Raw genomic sequence first — 19,970 nt, forward strand, 5'->3', positions numbered from 1 at the left:
AACTTTGTCTTGAATCCTCCAAGACATCCTCACATCAACAGGCCAGACGTTTTATTGCTCCCAAAGTTGATAGAGTAGGTTGCTAAGCTTAACGGCAGGAACAGTGACAAATAAGTGGACAATGACGCAAGTGGCTTCCATCAACAAAAACAAAATAGACAGAAGATTGGACTACAAAAGCCAGAGGTGTACAGTCAGGGCCTGCAAGGCCTTCTTTGTTGGGCTAAACACTATGAGAAGCACGGACTTACATTTAAAACTTACAACTTTACAATTTACATTTACAATTTACAACTTGATTGTATTCCAGTGGAACCTCGATATAACGGACTAATAGGGATGGGGGGTGGGGGGTCGTCCGATATAGCCAATTGTCCATTACATTGAATTTTTGAGGCCATATGCACCCATATTACTGTACAGTACAAAATTATTGTTTTGTTGGGGTTTTTTGTGGCCAGTAGAGAACAAAGTTATTGTTAAAAAAAAAAAAAAAAAGCTTTTAAATGTTTTACAGTTTCACATTTTATACAAACTTCGCCGATGTGCTTGGTCATGGTGACATTATTGACGTACAGTACTCATCATAAGCGAGTCACTTTCATGAGACGCGGAGAATTAGTGGGCTTCTTAGTTCCAAATCCGTTACCAAAGGCGAACGGCTTGCCAAAAAAAACAAAAAAAACTGTTACTGTACCAAAAATAGCATGTTCCGGCAATGACTCCACAGACTTGTGTTTTGTATTCCTCAGAGTTAACACCGCAGTCATGCCGCTCTCTCTGCGCTGTGCTCTTTGTACAATAGACAAAAGATAAAACCATCGTCACATAGCCGACACGTCAATGCCCCACATTCAACATGCCCGCCACGTAACTGAGAAGATTGAGTTGTCTGTGACTTCATACATCAGTCCCATTCTCTGGCTGCATTATGCCACAGCGCCAGTAAACAACAGCGGCCAATTCTGGAACTAACAGTCTTTGTCAGCGCCAGTTTAAGTGACGAATGGAAATTATTTTTGGACACATTGTTCAGTCCCGACGGTCCGTTTTATCCAATATCCGTTATATCGGGGTCCATTTTATTGAGGTTCCACAGTATACTTTATTTCCAACTTTTTATTGTCTTCATTTCATAGCATGTGTCTTGGTTACCCAACTTCCAGTAGTGTATACGTGAGATTTTTTTCTCCAATCAGATTTCAGCTTCTATGTCTTGCCATGTCAATGTAATCTGCCGAGGGCCTTTACAATCCTGCGTGCTTGCATATGACGCATACACACTATTAGCAACGGCTGTTTTTCTTTTAACCAATCAGATTTCAGATTCACCACTCTTCGCCTTTGCAAAGGCTTACAGAGACCTTGGCCTTTTTCGTTCTCTGGTTGGTTGTTTAGAGATACAGTAACTAGTCTTGCGATGTGCAGGTGACCGCAGAGGACGAATATTCAACATTATTAAGAATTCATTTTCTGGTGAGTATGATGTATTTTAGTTCATGTTTTTTATGTTTTAGTCACGTTATTTTGACGTTTGGAGGTGATGTATTGGAAGATCAAGATTTAACTGTGGTTCTTGCTTTATTAATAATGGTATTCATTCTCAGATACGCAAAATGTCTCTTTCTCTCTGTAATGCCATGCATAGCCTATTGCATTTTTTAATATTATTTTGTAAAATTGTGATTTGATAGCGGTGGTATTAAGAGGTGCATTAGGTCACTAAGTTTTCATTGAAGGCCCAGATCAAAATGAACCACCTGCCACTGCTAAAGCACATAGACAAATGCTGTCCTCTAGTGGATAAACTATAACATAACCCCATTGACTGGAAATGCATGCTTTTGTGTCCCTGAAAATAGCGCTACTTTAAATAAAATGACTGTAATTTCTAAACGCCAAATGTCATATTTATGTGAAACCTTTTAAGTTAGAAGTCTATCCTATTGATGGTGTTATTTAAAATCCTTTTGGGTGGTGTTTTGAAGGTGGCATCTTTCATTCTTGACAAAGGTTGACTTATTGGCCACCTAAAATCCGAATAAATAAATGTTTATATGTTGGTGTGTATAACTCATCTTGACTATGGGACAGAAACGGTTCATATTAACATGAGAATGTTAACTAAAAGGCATGGACAGGTCTCAAATCTGAGACAAAAATAATTTGCCAAATCTCTTCTGCTGCACACAACGATGCGGCCAAAACCCGACGGAACTCTTGCGCAGTGTGCGGGGTTCCGCAACTATTTTCACGAGTGGCCCATCACTTGTATCGACGTCCCAGATTACAGCCAATCAAAATGCACACACCGTAAACTTCCACACATGCTAAAATTACGTTTCCGGGTTTTAAGAGAGCCACCCCGCCGGTGGTAGCCTACTGTAGTGTTTTTCAAAGCGGAAAGCCCCACTAAAGATTTTCTGGCTACGTCCCTGACAGTCCGGTCCAATCGGGTGTGCAGCGGGCCAGAACTGTCCACTTGCGATCGATTCAATGCCCTGAGAATGACATGACAATATTAAAAGGAACAAACATGAAAAAATAATAATAATTTGATTTATAACGTGGTCATCGAGGGTATAAACAAACAAGCAATTTTAGGGTGTGCTTAAGAGCTATTTAGTATTTTAAATAATATTTGGGAATCACTTTTACAGCAATAACATATTTTTACTCAGGACAAAAGTCATTTACGTAAGTAGGGCATATTTTAATGCATTTTGGACATGTGTTATTTGAAATTTCATGGGGGAGGGGAGCAGAACATGTTTTTCAATTCTGGAATGACCCCTATACCTGGCTGATTATTTGCAGTAGAAGTAAAGTAACAAGTCGAGCATCGGTTGATTGTGGCAGCTGTTGGCGTTGGCCGCCATTTTGGCCGCTGGGTTGTGCTCGCCGACCGTGAAGCCCATGCAGCCGCTACTCGTCCCGCTGCGCATGCGCGGAGACCATTTCCTCTCGGCAAGCAGAAGGCCCCTCTCTCTTGTTGCCTTGCCACACACACACACAACAAATAAACACACATGATCTACAGGGCGCACACTAGCGTCAAGTCCACGCAGCGATTTTGGGATTGTCGACAATTCAAACCGCAGCAGCCGAACCTGGATGCCCCCCGCCGCAGTCCCCCCCATGGACCACCGTCGCTAGTTGTCGCAGCCCGCTTGGTCGATGCTTTTTCTCGGGGTGAGTTAGCCTCGCTGTCCCTGTGCGTGTGTCACTGTTTTTGTCTCGTTGTGTTTGATTTCTCTCGTCGTATAATTGGCACTAACGGGACAGCAAGAAAACCACTAGCTGACGCTTAGTTTGTATAAAACATCGTAATGTTGTGCTTTAAATGTTTTTTTTTTAATTATTATTATTAGCCACACATTGCTAACGCGTAACCAGTGCCAGCACGTACGTTACCGTTAGCCGCTGACCCAACACTAAATGTAATTGCATTAGCGGATACACACTCTCTCACTCATACACTCCACATAACACTATTTCCTAAAAATAATGCACTAAAACGAGAAGATTTTTGCGTTGGCGTTTGCTAACAACGCCCACTGCTAGTTTCGACCCGGAGGACACCGACCTAGCTGCGACCCTGGTTCCATAATCGGACGCTTCGCTAGCGGAAGGCTTTTGTGGTTTCCCACTGGTGCGTTTGTATAGAATGACCAAATATGGGTAGAAGCTGGGGGATGTCGCATTGTTTGAGGGAAGGCATTGTGCATAATGCAACCATTAACTAATATAGACGGACGCTTTTTTATTATTTTTGTACTTGCAACCAAATATTTTTGCAATCCAAGGATTAAGTGGGTATACGAGCACAATGAGAGGGTCCTGTCCGATAATGGACCTCTAGATACTACACACCTTATGTCATTGCTGAAACGCTACCCCCGAAGAAACTGTTGCGTATTTCCCAACATGTACAAATGATCTGATTGTTATTTTTTTTTCCAAACCTGCCATTTCAGGTATACTGTAGATGGTTACATTCGATGCTGTTGAATGTTTAGAGAACTTGATTGGCCTTGCCTGTCAGTCACTTCCCGTCCTGCCTGCGCTTTAAAGCAATGATACGTACACATACCTTTGCAAGCCGGGGCACGAACACGAAGGGCTTCTGCAGCCTTCTTAGCTCTAACCACAAGCGAGGAGGGGCAGTTGCGCCTCGCTCAACTCATTTTTGTAGCGTTAACTGTAACAAGTACGATGGTACACGAATAAAACACTTTTTGGGGTCGCTTAACGGCCGCGGCAGGTCCAGGAAGTGAATGTTGCGGTCAACATCTTTGTTGGTGCTTCTTTTTGTCAAACTGCACGAACAGAAGATCCAAATCATTAGTCCTCTGATCAAGAAAAGCTGCCTAACATTTCTGGTCAGGAATCCTTAAAAACCCGTGGCAACCAAATAAAACAGGAAGTAGCCAGGGAGCAAAATAAAAAGGAGTAACGGTTCTATACATCCTTTCTGGGAGCTTCGCTTGATAAATCAATGTCATCAATGATCACTGTTCCAAAAATGATTGGAAACATAGAGTTTATTTTTAGCTGTAACTTTGGGGTGTTACACCGTCATGGTTGTTTGCGGAAGTTCCTCACTCGACTACAAATGCTTTTATTGTCATTACGGGCACTTCCCCCTGGCTATGCTTATGCAAGTAGAAGCTGCTTGCTTGCCTGTCCAGTCCCCTAGCGCTGCCCCGAGTCATCATGTTTATAAAATCTGTACTTGTACTCTCAAAATTGGGGTTGAACTCCAGATTTTTCCGAACTTAACAGCCTCATCAACATTAGCTTCTGATGAGTGGCACATATTTGAATGTTCGGTTCAGTTGTCTTGACTGGGGGAGCTGGCTGTTTGTTTTTGGTGATCAGATGCGCACACGAATCAGCAATTGCAGTTTGTGGGCTTTGTGATTAAGTGCTGCCTCCAAGAGTTACTATGGGGGCTACGGCACACTTTTTCTCCCTCACGATGTCAGAAATAGCGACTCGCCTGGTCAGAGCGTCCTCGCTCGACTGCAGGTTGTCATGGTAACAAAAGCCACACTCAGCATTTTGTTGTGAATCATTTGCATGAGACAGAACAGCCCACCCAAAACTAAGTGATTTCTATCATAGTGTGACAACTGGGTATTCCTTTATACTTTGACCGAATAATGCCTCAGACCTTTCATGAAGACACCTAGGGACTGTTTTCAAAGTGGGGAAAAAATGCATTACAGACTTATGTCTAATTTAAAGCACTAAGACAGTTCACTTGTATTGCACTACCAGTGTTTCCCACAGGACCAGAATCTTTGTGGTGGTGGGGGTTTTCGGGTGAGTGGGTGAGAGTTAAACAAACACCAAATAACAAATTAAAAATGTTTCACTAAAAAATAAAATCACTTAAGTAGATAAATGGATAAATAAACGAATAGAATGAGATTCATATAAAATTAAAATCAAACACTTATAGGGCTCTACACAAACGTTTCCATTGGTACCACTGGATCATGTATGATGTGTAGTCTAACGTAATTTACATACTGTAGTTTTGTATATAATAAAGATTGACAGTGACTTGAGTTATAGCTGCAAAATATTTTATTGTGAATATGAAGTTTGTCTGCAACAAGCAGTGGCTGACCAGGGCTTGAGACTGAGACAAAATTGGTCGCATGAGACCTTTTTTTCAGCTTGTGCAATTTTAAATTTCATCTTGTCACATTTGCGCGAGTGCATGTTTTAATGGTTGAAAGTCACCTTTTTCCCCCCACTGCAATCTCCTCCTGATCGAGAGAGAGAGAGAGAGAGCGAGAGAGAGAGAGAGAGAGCGCGCTGTGACGCCGTCTCAATCATTCTTTTGAATTCCATTTGAGTTAAAAGTGACCCGCTGCAATATGATTGGCTGACTGCTGCAGCATAATTGACTACTTCTTACAGATAGGACACGCTATTACCACAGCAGCATCGCGTACATGCGCATCACATATGCACGTCACAGACAGGCTAGTATGCTGTTGTGTCTGGCCAGTGGCCACCACTTACCTATATTGATGCTGGCCCCCTACTTATTAATTTAAAATGACAAGTGTGAGCCTTCAACTCATCTGCACTGCCGGTGAGCAAGCCAGCTAGCCCGCACCTACATTGTACAGTCTGGTAAGCCGGTAAACTCCTCCCGCCGCAAGTCACCCACAGCTTTTCGTTTTGCACACAGCATTATCAGTGCAGCGACGTTCATCACAGGAATAAAACAAAAAGTTGTTTCCCTCATTGATGAAAGTATGTGTAAAGTAAATTTTAATAACTTTATGAAGCTAGCTCTGTCTGTCTGTCTGTCTAAATCCTGTTTATTATAGACATACGAAGATACTGGATGTGCAAAGTTTAAAAGCCCAGACTCCTTTAAAGAGGATTGTATAGGACAACAAACTATCGTTAAGATAAAGTGCAATAATTGCAATAGTAATGATTTATCCATGTTCTGTTTTGGACTATGATTTTAAATGGGTAGATTAGTTTGTTTTGCCAGTAAATAACAACAAACAAAATAGTGTGAATAATCATAAACGGTACTTTTATATGGTGGTGGTACACTTATGCAATCATTTCTAAATGTATGTCAATCATATGGTTGTGGTAATGGTCGAAATTAAGTGATTTTCCGAGGGGTAGAGGGTTAGGAGCCCTCACTATAAGAACTGATCCCTCTGAGTCGAACAAATGATATAATAAAAGTAAAGCCTTTGTTTTTTTGTTTAGTTTTTTTTAAATTTAATTGACGTTAATTTAAATTACAACTAAATACTATTGTTGGAACTTTTTCAAAATGATTTTAATGAAGAACTTATAGGTTTACAGTATGAGTCCCGTGGCAGTGGGACGCTGAGTTGATGCTGTCTTATAACAATGGTGGGTGGACATGAGGCTTCACAGTTGCATATATATCCTTGTTTCACAAAGATCATTTATAAAACTGTATAATTGTGGACAAAGGAGTCAACCCAATTGAGTTACGTGTGAGGGGGCTCTCGCCATGCTAATCGCTGCAGCTTTGGTTCGCTTCCTGTTATAGTCTTTTCACAGTGTAATCCTAAACTCAAAAGGTCCTGAAGAATGTAAGTAGGCTTTGCCCAACATGGAGTGGCATTTCCAAGCGAAAATACACAGAAATACATACAAAAAAACAGCACATGTGCTGTGGTGAGATGCCTTTACGCCGGCTGGAGCAGCATCACTGGCGTGCGGAAGGATGGATACTGTCTGAAATGTCGATGTCGCTGATACCAAAAGGTTGATTCACAAAATTAAATATGGATACTTTTCATTAGGCTTTACACGATCAGGATTTTTGGGGCCGATCACCGATCAGCAAGTTTAAAAAAAACAAAAAAAACGATCACCGATCCGATCACAAGATCAATGTGTCTATTTACATGACTTGTTCATTTATTGTATATATTTGTGTACTGTATCCATCCACCCATCCATTTTCTGTACAGCTTATCCTCACAAGGGTTGCGGGCATGCTGGAACCCAGCTCAAATTATTCTACTTTTCATACTTAAGTCATTTGACAGACTGTATTTTCAGTATCGTATCAGAAAGGAAATTGGTTATATGAACACAGACACACACATACATGCAAATCAGTCGCCTTTCGGCGAAATTCGCCGTTTAGAACTCAAAATAGCCCATTTACGTAAATCGTATAGATCCGATGAGTTTTTCCTTGGAGGTCGGCGGGTCAGGGTCGCCATCACTGACGTCATAGGCTGTTTCGTCCTCCTTGAAGGCTGGCAGCTAGATCCATTCCACACATCCCCCATCCACACACAGATGTAATTGTGAACTTTGCTCCGCGGCGGACTAATATGCGGCCCGAGGTTCTGCCTGTGCGCTCGAAGTCACAGGAATTGACGAGACCAGAAAAAAAACTTCCACCGCTTCTGCTGTTAATAAGTCCCTGTACTTTTACTCCGTTACAATGATCTAAATGTCACTCGTTGCTTTTATTTATCAATTGTTGCTTATTTATGAACTATTTCGTGCGTGAGACTACAACTTTCGCATCGGGTGCTGTTTGTGTCATCCAATTTAAGCGTTAGTGACATTTACCAATCAAACTGCACAAGAAAATTACATGACCTAACACGTCTTCCATTCGGCTTCGCGGACATAGGTATTCACTCGAGATAAGCCTGATCGTCGTGCATACGTGGCGGCCATGTTGGGAAGGTCATCGTCATGAAGGCAACGGCGGGCTACACTCTTTTACATTTAGACGAACAAAAACAACAGCTTTCATGTATTGTAGTATTTGTCTGGCATTGTCTGCCCAAACGTGGATATTTCAGCTCACTTATAACTTGAGAAAACACTGTGCAGTAAATTTCAGATGTTTTATTTTTTTGTTTTAGTTTTGACTGTGCATACACACACACACAGCAACATCAGAATTTGTACATTGACATTGTAATTTATTTATTTTTTAATATATATATATATATATATATATATATAAAATGTTCATGCTGTGGTAAAAAAATAATCTGAAGTTACTCACTATTTACTTAGGTCGTCGTTACCACAAAGGCAACGGCTCGCTAGTCGGGTTTACGTTTAGGCGAACGAAAAGAACAGCTTTCATTTATTGTTGTATATGTCTGGCACTGTCTGTCCAAACGTGGATATTTAAGATCACTTATAACTTGAGATAACACCTTGCAGTAAATTGCAGATGTTTTGTTGTAGTTTTGGCTGTGCATATACACACACACACATACATACAAAAACACACAAACACAGCAAAATCAGAATTTGCTCATTCACATTTATTTTTTTTTACTGATGTTCATGCTGTGGTTAAAAAAAATCAGTACTTGTAATAATTTCACTGTGTACCTTTTACTCTTACTCAAGTAATATTTTGGAGGACTACTTTTTACTTGAGTCACATTATTGTCAAGTAAGAGTACTCTGACTTGAGTACAATATTTGGCTACCTTACACCACCTCTGGAGTGGACATCCACTATTGCTACTCTTACATTTAAGCAACATTTTTGCTCATCAGATCGGCCAGTATCGTATTTGTTGAGCTGGTCTTTTGAATTTTCTCGTTGAGGTGCTGCAGATCATGGCTCTGGTAGTTGTCCCAGCATAACCGTGAAAAACGCGTAACAGCGAAAAGAGCTGATCTGCTAGTACATCTTGTATTAATTAGGATTATGTCACAACACAGAATGAACTAACTTCAAATTAAAAAATGGCCAATAAAAACAGAAAAATACTGTACTCATTTTCCTGGAGGATGCATTTGGGATTAGCCTTTGAAGTTGTTAATAGTGGAAAAATTAAGAGAAACAGACAATGATTTTAGTCAATTCTTTTCCAGAATGAGAGTGCTTGGAGAGGAGGATGCTATTCATGTGGTGCAGGTGGAGATAGGCCTGGCTCAAGTTGGCGACCAAAACAAAAAACCAAAGAAATGAGGCAAATAGACGTTTAATCTTAAATTTGTACATCAGCATGTACTTGAGCGGTGTAAATAAATGTTTTTATGTATGAGTAATTTTATTTATTTACTTGAGTCACATTGTCGTCAAGTAACAGTACTCTTACTTGAGGACAATGTTTGGCTACTCTACCCACCTCTGGAGCGGACATCCTCTATTGCTACTCTTAACGTTTAAGCAAAATCTTTACTTATCAGATCAGCCAGTGTGGTACTTGTTGCGCTGGTCTTTTATTTTCGCGTTGAAGTGCTGCGGGCTGGAACCCTGGTTGTGGTAACAAGTGGAACCGCGACGCACACGTAACATCGGCGACAAAAGCTGATCCACTAGTACATTTTTGTATTCATTGGGAAACGCGGCTACAATTATCTGATGAGTTAATTGATGTTAAATGTAATAAGCGATGGAGCGCTGTTAAGGTTTATCACAACACAGAATGAACTAACTTCAAATTCAGAAATGGCCAATAAAACAGAAAAATATTGTACTTAATATTTTCCTGTAGGGTGCATTTGGGATTAGCCTTTGAAGTTGGTACTAGTGAAAAATGAAGTGAAACAGACAATGATTTTAGCCAAATCTTTTCCAGAATATGAGTGCCTAAAGAGGAGGATGATATTCATGTGGCACAGCTTGAAGCAGGCATCAGGTTCAGGTGGAGATGGGCCTGGCTCAAGTTGGAGGCCAGAACAAAAAAGCAAAGAAATTAGGCAAATTTAATTTTAATCTTAAATTTGTACATCAACATGTACTTGAGCGGTGTAAATAGGTTTTTCTACGTTAATTTTTTTTCCTATTTTTCTGCCTTATTATACTCTTTTTAATTATTTATTTTATTTTTTTAGGAGCACATCAAGGCACAGCAAAAGCCAAAATATACTTGTGGCGGCTAAAATTTAATTGTGGTGGCCTGATACAGCTGTATGTATATGTGGAAAACCCTGATTACTAATGTCTATGTAATCGTAATCTGAATTACATTGTACAAGGCCACATCATGTCGCTTTTGCAAGGTCATCACGTTTGCACCATGTTTAGACATTTCATTCGTGCCATCTGTCAAGTCCTACACTCGACTTCTTCACTATGCTACCAACGTGATTGACGTATTCAAAAGGCCTTGCCGCAAACACATTTGTAGGGGAAATATGGATGGCAGCGAGGCTATCTTTATTCATGGTTGTTTGACAGGTTGGGTTTGAGCTTTGTTTCCTGCTGTGCTTTGCTGCACAGATCTCATTGGCATGCAGAATGGAGGCCTCTTGCAAACAAGGTGCATCCACTCGCTGTCCATCACGCTCCCCTGTTGCTGGGTCACCTTTGAAACGTAGAGTACGGCAACGGATGTTTCTGTGATAAAATAATTTTGGTTTGAAACCAAAAAATGCACTTTTGGACCATTTTCAGTGGGCTAAAATTTTCAGTGACTTAGAAATTTGTACTGGCCCGAGCGGGCCAGCGTCAATAGTAGGGCTGCCACGATTAGTCGACTATCCATCCATCCATCTGAGCCGCTTCTCCTCACAAGGGTCGCGGGCGTGCTGGAGCCTATCTCAGCTATCATCGGGCAGGAGGCGGGGTACACCCTGAACTGGTTGCCAGCCAATCGCAGGGCACATACAAACAAACAAACAACCATTCACACTCACATTCACACCTAGGGACAATTTAGAGTTGCAATTAACCTACCACGCATGTTTTTGGGATGTGGGTGGAAAACCCACGCAGGCACGGAACATGCAAACTCCACACAGGCGGGGCCGGGAATTGAGCCCCGGTCCTCAGAACTGTGAGGCAGGCGCTCTAACCAGTCGTCCAATGTGCCGCACGATTAGTCGACTAATTAATTTAATAGTCGACATTGTCATTTATTATTTTTTTAAAGCTTTGTTTTTCTCTCAATGACTCCCGATTGCTCGCTTGTTGTGGCTCTTCTGGCCGGTGGTGTCACGCACATGCGCAGTAGTGGTGATCCGGTGACGTACCCGGAAGAACCACTGCTAAAAGATAGTTTATTTTTAACCTTGTCGCGTGTCTTTTGACGTAGTACTGTAAATATCTGACTGCCAATAAAGTTTAAATAAACTTAAATAAACAATAAAAACAGGCCGGCGGTGTGGGACAGACAACACGTAATGGCCGGATCAGACTACAAGACAAATTTGCTCTTTCATGATGGCACTATGTCAGACTACTGCAATAAAATCTTGTATTCCGATACCACCGCATTCCGTTTTTACGATCATTGGGCTTTATCTTGTCAAATGCGACCGGATACACTCGTTACCGTGGTGACGACAACAAGAGTGGATCGCGCCGACTGTATTATAAGGACAAAATGGGGGGGAAAACGTGTGTTGGTGGTCACCGGTGCTAAGGACAGGACGTTCGTTTAAAGCTTGCTTGAGGTATGTTCACGTACCTTTAATACGATACGGTATAGATAGAGAAGTCTGCAGTCAACGTGAATGGTCTCCCTGAAAATCCATGTGGACCCGAGCCTGGCCTGGCTTAGTTGCTCAGCAAGGGGGTAATGGATCCTCTGTGGGTGGGCTCATGGCCCATTTAAATCCCGGCCAAAGTCTGCTGACCTCAACACCAAGAATGTGTTCAACACACACACACACACGCGCACCTGTTCTCTATACAGTGTCCGCTGTGCCTTTAATCACCAACAGAGCAGTGATTTATCATTTAATACAGGCCTTAATGCTATACAGTAGCAGCACTTATGAACAACAAGACATCCCAGATGGTGCAAGACGTACTCTACATGGCAGCCCGTTTCACTCCGCATGGATGGGTTTTGAGTTTATTTACTTTACGGCCACCCAATGTGGAACGGTTGTAGCTGTAAACTACCCCGTATGGTGTCACAGTTAAGTCTTCTAGGCTGTGTGTACCTTTTGATTTATATACACTATTTTGCCAAAAGTATATTCACTCACCTGGCTTGACTCAAATGTGAATTTATTTATATGTCCTATTCTTAATCCATAGGTTCTAGATCCGTAGATCCACTAGGTTTAGGAGTGTCTTGGAATTTTTGACCATTTTTCCTGACGCTCATCTGTGAGGTCATACACATCAAGTTGAGGTCAGGACTCTGTGTAGACCTGTTAACAGTTCCTTTAACTTAACCTAAATGACCTCTATATATATAGATATAGATATATATATATATATATATATATATATAGATAGATATCCATCCATCCATCCATTTTCTGAGCCGCTTCTCCTCACTTGGGTCGCGGGCGTGCTGGAGCCTATCCCAGCTGTCATCGGGCAGGAGGCGGGGTACACCCTGAACTGGTTGCCAGCCAATCGCAGGGCACATAGAAACTAACAACCATTCGCACTCACAGTCATGCCTACGGGCAATTTAGAGTCTCCAATTAATGCATGTTTTTGGGATGTGGGAGGAAACCGGAGTGCCCGGAGAAAACCCACGCAGGCACGGGGAGAACATGCAAACTCCACACGGACGTTGATTGAACCCCGCACCTCAGAACTGTGAGGCTGACGCTCTAACCAGTCGGCCACCGTGCCGCCTATATATATATATATATATATATATATATATATATATATCACTTATTTTGGTGTTTTGCAACTTCATGCCACGATTATTTTTTTTTAACCCTGTGATATATACTACTATGTGGAAAAAATATAGGATAACATACCTGTGACACGAAAACCACCACACTTATCACTTTCTGGTCAGTAGAGCATAAAAGTATCCTAAGTAGGGTTGGGCATCGTTTGAATTTGAGCAATTCCGGTCCCGATTCCGGTTACTTATTTTGATTCCAGTTCGAAACAATACCTCAATTCCGATTCTTTTCGGGCGCTGGGTCAAAAAAGTTTGCATCGTTTAAATAAAGGGTGTCCAAATTATGAACATACATTTTCTTTGCAGCCCGCAGCATAGACTAAAATTAACATTTGACTCGGGGTTCTTTATAACCAGTATCAATATCAAACCGATGAACTAAAAGGTAATTGGTGTGGAACTAACCCAGTTGATTTAAAGGCCTTTTATTTGGGAGGGCATGCACTGGAACTCAGCATTTTGGCACGAAAAGTAACGGTGATGTTTTTTTTGTTTGTTTTGGTTTTGTTTTTTGTTTTTTTGTTTGTGCCAAATGCTATAAAACGTTGATTCCTTTCCTTACCCACCGATGAGGTACAAGGTTAGTGTTTATGATACTGTGAGACAAAGTTTGTGAATTTTGTCCGAATTCATTTTGATGTAAAGTAGCTACGGTGACGTTTGAGCTCAATGTTAAGGTTTTTTTTTTTTTTTTCTGTCATCGGCTTTTACGTTGGTTTCACGACTAAAACGAACGCTAAAAGCCATCAGTACAAAAGTGCAACCAACCATTTACCTCGTTAGCTGTCTCAATGTCGGCACAGACCTATTTTATTGTTTCACTCACTCAATTGACTGAGAGTTGACTCCACTGAAGCTCCGCGTGGTGTCGGCTGAGGCTTGGAGCGCGTCAGATTCGTGACATCGTGAAAGCCACCTTTGCACAATATAATCTTATTCCAAGTGTTGTACTGAGGCGACTGGTCATTAATTTTTACAAAGTTAAAACACACTTTTGTTGGCCAAAAGCATGTCTTCGTGCGTGTTCTTCTTCGTTGGTTTTTGCCGCTTCTTCGTTGGTTTTCGACACTTCTTCTTCGGGGCTGGCAGACTAGGCATCGAAACTGGGGAAACGAAATTTTTAAATTTGAATGATTCCGGGAGAACCGGAACATCAGTCCCAGTTCCAATGGATACTCAATGCCCAATACTGAGTCATTTGTATTGTCTACCTGTAACCTGCATAAATGGACTGCAATATTAAGCAGGTTCTAGATTTCAAGTTAAATTAACTTTTCATGCCCAGTTATACTGCATAGTTATTAGTACATTCCAAACATTATTCATTTATTTTATATAAATCTGTTATTTTGCACGTTCTAACATAATAAGCATTAGTATTAACATATTTGAGTTGTGTACCCCTGTGTGTCCCTTCACAAATGCCGTAGCACCAACCGTGTTGGTTGCATTTTGATGAGTGATATATTACATGCAGGCATGTAATTGTTTCCCCGTGTCCTCATTATTGATAGTTATTAGAGCTGCAAACAAGTGGTTTGTAAGTCGAGTTAATTCACGGGTTTAAAAAAAAAACAAAAAAAAACACCGAGTCAGAATTTTCGCATTCAAATGAAAACGAGTCGATGTACTTTTTTTTATTCTGACAAGCGCTGGAAGCGCTGTTTAGATCTGCTGCCATTTTGACTTCACTTCTGCGCATGTTGGGGAGCCCAAGGCCAAAAGCCAAAACGCCAAAATTCTAAGTGAATTTGTCAGCGCTTTTCATACAAAAAAATGCAACAAAGATTATAATATAAAAACTAATGAAACCCGCCAATTATTACTTTCCAAATCATTAATAAATAGTACTCATTTATGGGTATGACTGCAGAGCTGCCTACCTATGGAAATTCAATGCCAGAACAATGTCTTAATTTTCGTATTTAAAAAAATGTGTCAATAACATTACCATTGGACAGTTATTGCAGTATGTTATGTAGTAGGATAAAAATGATCAGAATCATCTTTATTTGCCAAGTATGTCCAAAACACACAAGGAATTTGTCTCCGGTAGTTGGAGCCGCTCTAGTACAACAGACAGTCAATTTACAGAACACTTTGGAGACATAAAGACATTGACAAAAAACAATTGTGCAAAAAGATGCAGAGTCCTCAAGCATTTAGAGCAGTTCGAATGACTAATATTGCAATAGTCCGGTGCAATGACCATTTTGCAAAGGGTGCTGAGACTTCAAGGATTGTATGCGGTTTAAAGTGACGAGTAGTGCGATAATCTGGGACAATGTTGGTTGTGCAAATGTCACAGATACTCCTCAATCAGTGTGCAAATGGGGCAGATGCTACTGTGGCATGAGTGGCCAGTATTGGTCAACAACAGATATGCAAATAGTGCAGCATGGCGAGACAACTACAGTGAGTGCACGAGTAATACATAATTAGCCCCACAGAAATGTGACAACGAACTCAAGTCAAAAAATTGCCAGCTTGTTGTAATGGAATTATAGGTTAGGTGTTTAAGAAGTTGATCGCAAGAGGGAAGAAGCTGTTGTAATGTCTGCTAGTTCTAGTTTGCATTGATCGGTAGCGCCTACTTGAGGGAAGGAGCTGGAAGAGCCGGTGACCGGGATGTGGAGGGTCCGAGACGATTTTGCACACTCTTGTCTTAGTTCTGGCAGCGTGCAAGTCCTCAAGGGTGGGTAGGGGGGTATGGTGGACCGTTTGGAACAGGATGGTACTTCGCACAGTTCCAGAGAACTATTGAAGATCTGAGTGAAGACTGGCGTGAGCTGGTCCGCGAAGACTTTGAGGCAGGATGGGGACACATGGTCTGGGCCGGCCGTTTTGTTAATCTTTTGTTGTTTGAAGATGCGTCTCACTAGTTCTAGTTTGCATTGATCGGTAGCGCCTACCTGAGGAAAGGAGCTGGTGACCGGGGTGCGGAGGGTCCGAGAGGATTTTGCACGCCCTTGTCTTAGTTCTGGCAGTGTGCAAGTCCTCAATGGTGGGTAGGGGGGTACCGACAATCCTTTCAGCAGTTTTGATTGTCCGTTGCAGTCGGAGTTTGTCCTTTTTTGCACCAAACCAGACTGTGATGGAAGAACACAGGACTGATTCGATGACCGCTGTGTAGAACTGTCTCAGCAGCTCCGGTGGCAGGCCGTGCTTTCTCAGAAGCCGGAGGAAGTACATCCTCTGCTGGGCCTTTTTGAGGACAGAGTTGATGTTGGTCGCCCACTTCAGGTCCTGAGAGATTGTAATTCCCAGGAACTTGAAGGTCTCGACGGTTGACACAAGGCAGCTGGACAACGTGAGGGGCAGCTGTGGCGAAGGATGCCTCCTGAAGTCCACGATCATCTCTACAGTCTTGAGCGTGTTCAGCTCCAGGTTGTGTCGGCCGCTCCGCTTCCTGTCGATATGCAGACACCGTCCTTGATGAGGCAGATGACAGTGGTGTCATCTGCAAACTTCAGGAGTTTGACAGTCGGGTTCGCTGAGGTGCAGTCGTTCGTGTAGAGAGAGAAGAGCAGCGGAGAGAGGACACAACCTTGGGGGGCCCCAGTGCTGATGCTGCGTGTGGATGAGGTGGCTAATCTCCGCTATAACGTGGTTCCAGCCAGATCTATGCGACAGGTGTACTGTACCACACACTCACTTATTTTGGTGTTTTGCAACTTCATGCCACGATACCTTAGCAACTGGCTTCCCCACCGTCTGTCTCCTGTCTTATACTCCCTCCGTCCTTTGTCATAACAATACTTGTCAAAATATAGTTTTTTTGCTGCCATGGAGGAGGTAATAAGTGACTTTTATGCTGCATTGACAACAGACGCGAGACTCATGTTCTTTCCCCTTCGTCTAGTCCATTTCGCTGCTCTCGCAACACAACGTCCATGGGTAGGTAGCAAGACTACAAGACACATTGACCAAATAACACAAAACACATTACAATTCAGGAAATATGGTATAGTAGCATAGTAGCGCTTGGTGTTTATATAATGGGGTATACGCCCAAGCCCCGTGATGTCACGGGGCAAGTTTTTAGCCCCGGCCACAAAATCAGAAAAAATTAAGAAGGTGAAGGTGGTTTTAAGCCATATCTCAACAATTCAGTACTATATTGTTTTCAGTCTTTACATATTTTCAGCACTTCAAACATATTTAATGCATTGAGAAACATCCATCCATTTTCTGAGTCGTTTCTCCTCACTAGGGTCGCAGGCGTGCTGGAGCCTATCCCAGCTATCATCGGGCAGGAGGCGGGGAACACCCTGAACTGGTTGCCAGCCAATCGCAGGGCACATACAAACAAACAACCATTCGCACATTCACACCTACGGGCAATTTAGAGTTGTCAATTAACCTAGCATGCATGTTTTTGGGATGTGGGAGGAAACCGGAGTGCCCGGAGAAAACCCACGCAGGCACGGGGAGAACATGCAAACTCCACACAGGCGGGGCCGTGGATTGAACCCCGGACCTCAGAACTGTGAGGCAGACACACTAACCAGTCACCCACCGTGCCGCCGCATTGAGAAACAAAACATGAAAATTTGTTTGGTTGCACTTTAATTCTGAACACGGCCACATCTCTAGTTATGAGAGCATGTACACACATAAGCAACCACATTATCTCTGTAAATGTGATATGTTATACATTTATCTTTTTAAATCACAAAAACCTGGTGTTTTAACAGGGGTGTATCGACTTTTAATATCCACTGTAAATACTGCACAATGATGTGCCAGTCTTGACTTTTGTTTTATGGTGTTCTCTTTAGAACCTTAGGAGTTACAAGGCTGTCACCACAAAGTACACAGCATAGTTTGTTCAGAAATAAAGTTGACTAAAATTGAGTTTGAAATGCAATTTTAAAACACTTCAGTGCAATAAATTCAATCATAATCTCAGATGTTGTTCGTTAACTTATAAAGTGTGATTACCATACTTTTTTTAGTGTTATGTGTCATGTGTGAAAAAAACATTTTATTACCACTCCAATATATGTTGCGAATGGATCAAGGTTCGAGGGTGTGCATATTTTAAAAAGCGCTATAAAAGTCTAATGCATTTATTATCATTTATTATTATTATGTACATTATTTTTCCCCTTAAGAGTTCAGTTTTTATCAATTGAGTTGTACAGGTTGTAGGTCACATTTTCTTTTTTTTAATCTTGGTCTCATTTTTTTTTACATCACGAAAACCTGGCATTTTAAAAGAGGTTTGTAAACTATTTATATCCACTGTAAGATACTACCCGTCCCAGATGGGAGACCATGATTTGATGCCGATCATTTTTCCTTGACACCACGGTGCTTTAACTTGCCTGCAAATTTGGACAAATTAAAGGTTCAATTTCCGTCTGCTAGTGTACAACGCACAGCAACATGTGGCATATCATCATATCAAACCTGACGTGTAGTTGGATCACTATTTGTCCTCAGATTTTTGCCTATTTTGGGTCAAACTTTATCCCGCTAAGCCCGAGGGCGGGGGGGATTAATCCACAAGTTGTGACAGTAGTTGCAGGAACGACGTGCATGGCACAGCAATGTTTTCATGACCATGCACATACAGGACTCTGGTTGGTGAGAAAAGTGGATACTATCTGGGCAAAGTGACAAAATAAGCCTTTGTGTTGAATCCTCTGACAAATCATAAAGTTGTGGATGTTTTAGGCAGTTCTCTCCCAGATAATTAGGTTACATTTTCTAAACATAGCCCGTGAAAAGAAACTATTGGCCTCATTAGAGTCATCTCAAGGGGGTTCCACAATTGTAGAAGTTTTTGTCTTTCATCTATCACACATTTTAGGAGCCAGACTTTTTATGTTGAGGTCCTCGGCAACTGGTTTTGTTTGTTAGCAACAATAATAAGTCATCCGCAAACTAAAGGACCGAAGTCTTCTCCTTGACATGTTCGATGGTGGAATAGATTCACTTCCTGGATGCAAGAGCATGTGCCCACATAGTCTTTCACATCCTGTTTTCGTTAAGTGTGTTTGAGCATGTGTGTGTTATGTGGACTCCAGTGTGGTGAGTGCCCCTCACTGAGCACTGATGCACGTCTGCGCACAAAGATAAATAATTTAGAGTGCTGGCACAGCGTGACGCGAGTTCCATTTTTCATAGCTGGCATCGGATCCAATGCATGACCGGAGATAATGTGTGTGGTCGGCAGATGCCAAGAAGCCATCCAGTACTCACTCCTCGCAGTCTAAAAACCCAACCTCGAGTGTTTCATTTTTAACTAGCATGGCAACTGCTAAAAGTAACTCATGTGAAGACTTCCTGTCTTGTTGCCCTGATTCTCAATGACGTCATCGTGCTACTATCGAACCCATCAATTTATTGTTAAAAAACATCCAGAAGTGGCAATTATCCTAAAGATAAGAATGCTGAGAACAGCACAACAATGTTGCTCCTGTCTGACATTGCTGATATTTTTGATACAATCATTTATCTTAGGAGAAATATGTTATGCCTTTTTTCACAATTTATAACAGTTCCCAGGTATCTTAACATTGCTGTGAGATTATTTCATTAAAATACCCCAAATGTCTGGAATTACAGGATATCACGTTTTTCTCTCTTTTAGAACCTTGCTGAAATTAGCACGTTTTGAGGAGAGGTCTTGTCTCATGCAAATGAGCCACTGCTCACCTCACCCACATCTACTCTGGGGTGTGTTGATGCAGCGTACGACTTTCAGATTTCTTTCCATATCGTGATAACTGGGGAGGGCAAAAGGCCACTTGTGTTTGAGCAGCCCAGAGTCAAACAGAACAGTTAGCGCTCATAAAGGCAGTGAAAGCATGGATTGTATTTTCATTTGTG

The 19,970-nt window shown here is 41.7% G+C and overlaps 1 protein-coding gene across 1 annotated transcript in view; it reads left to right on the forward strand.

The window, feature by feature from the left end:
• Window positions 1-2,944: 2,944 nt before the first annotated feature.
• The window catches only part of LOC133474127 (tyrosine-protein kinase CSK), an 89,996-nt gene continuing 72,970 nt past the window's right edge, over window positions 2,945-19,970 (forward strand). The window contains exon 1 of the mRNA XM_061765478.1: window positions 2,945-3,192. The gene's annotated coding sequence lies outside the window, so the exon portion shown is untranslated. The remainder of the gene's footprint in view (window positions 3,193-19,970) is intronic.

This window comes from Phyllopteryx taeniolatus, chromosome 2 (assembly GCF_024500385.1).
Source record: "Phyllopteryx taeniolatus isolate TA_2022b chromosome 2, UOR_Ptae_1.2, whole genome shotgun sequence".
Taxonomy (NCBI): domain Eukaryota; kingdom Metazoa; phylum Chordata; class Actinopteri; order Syngnathiformes; family Syngnathidae; genus Phyllopteryx; species Phyllopteryx taeniolatus.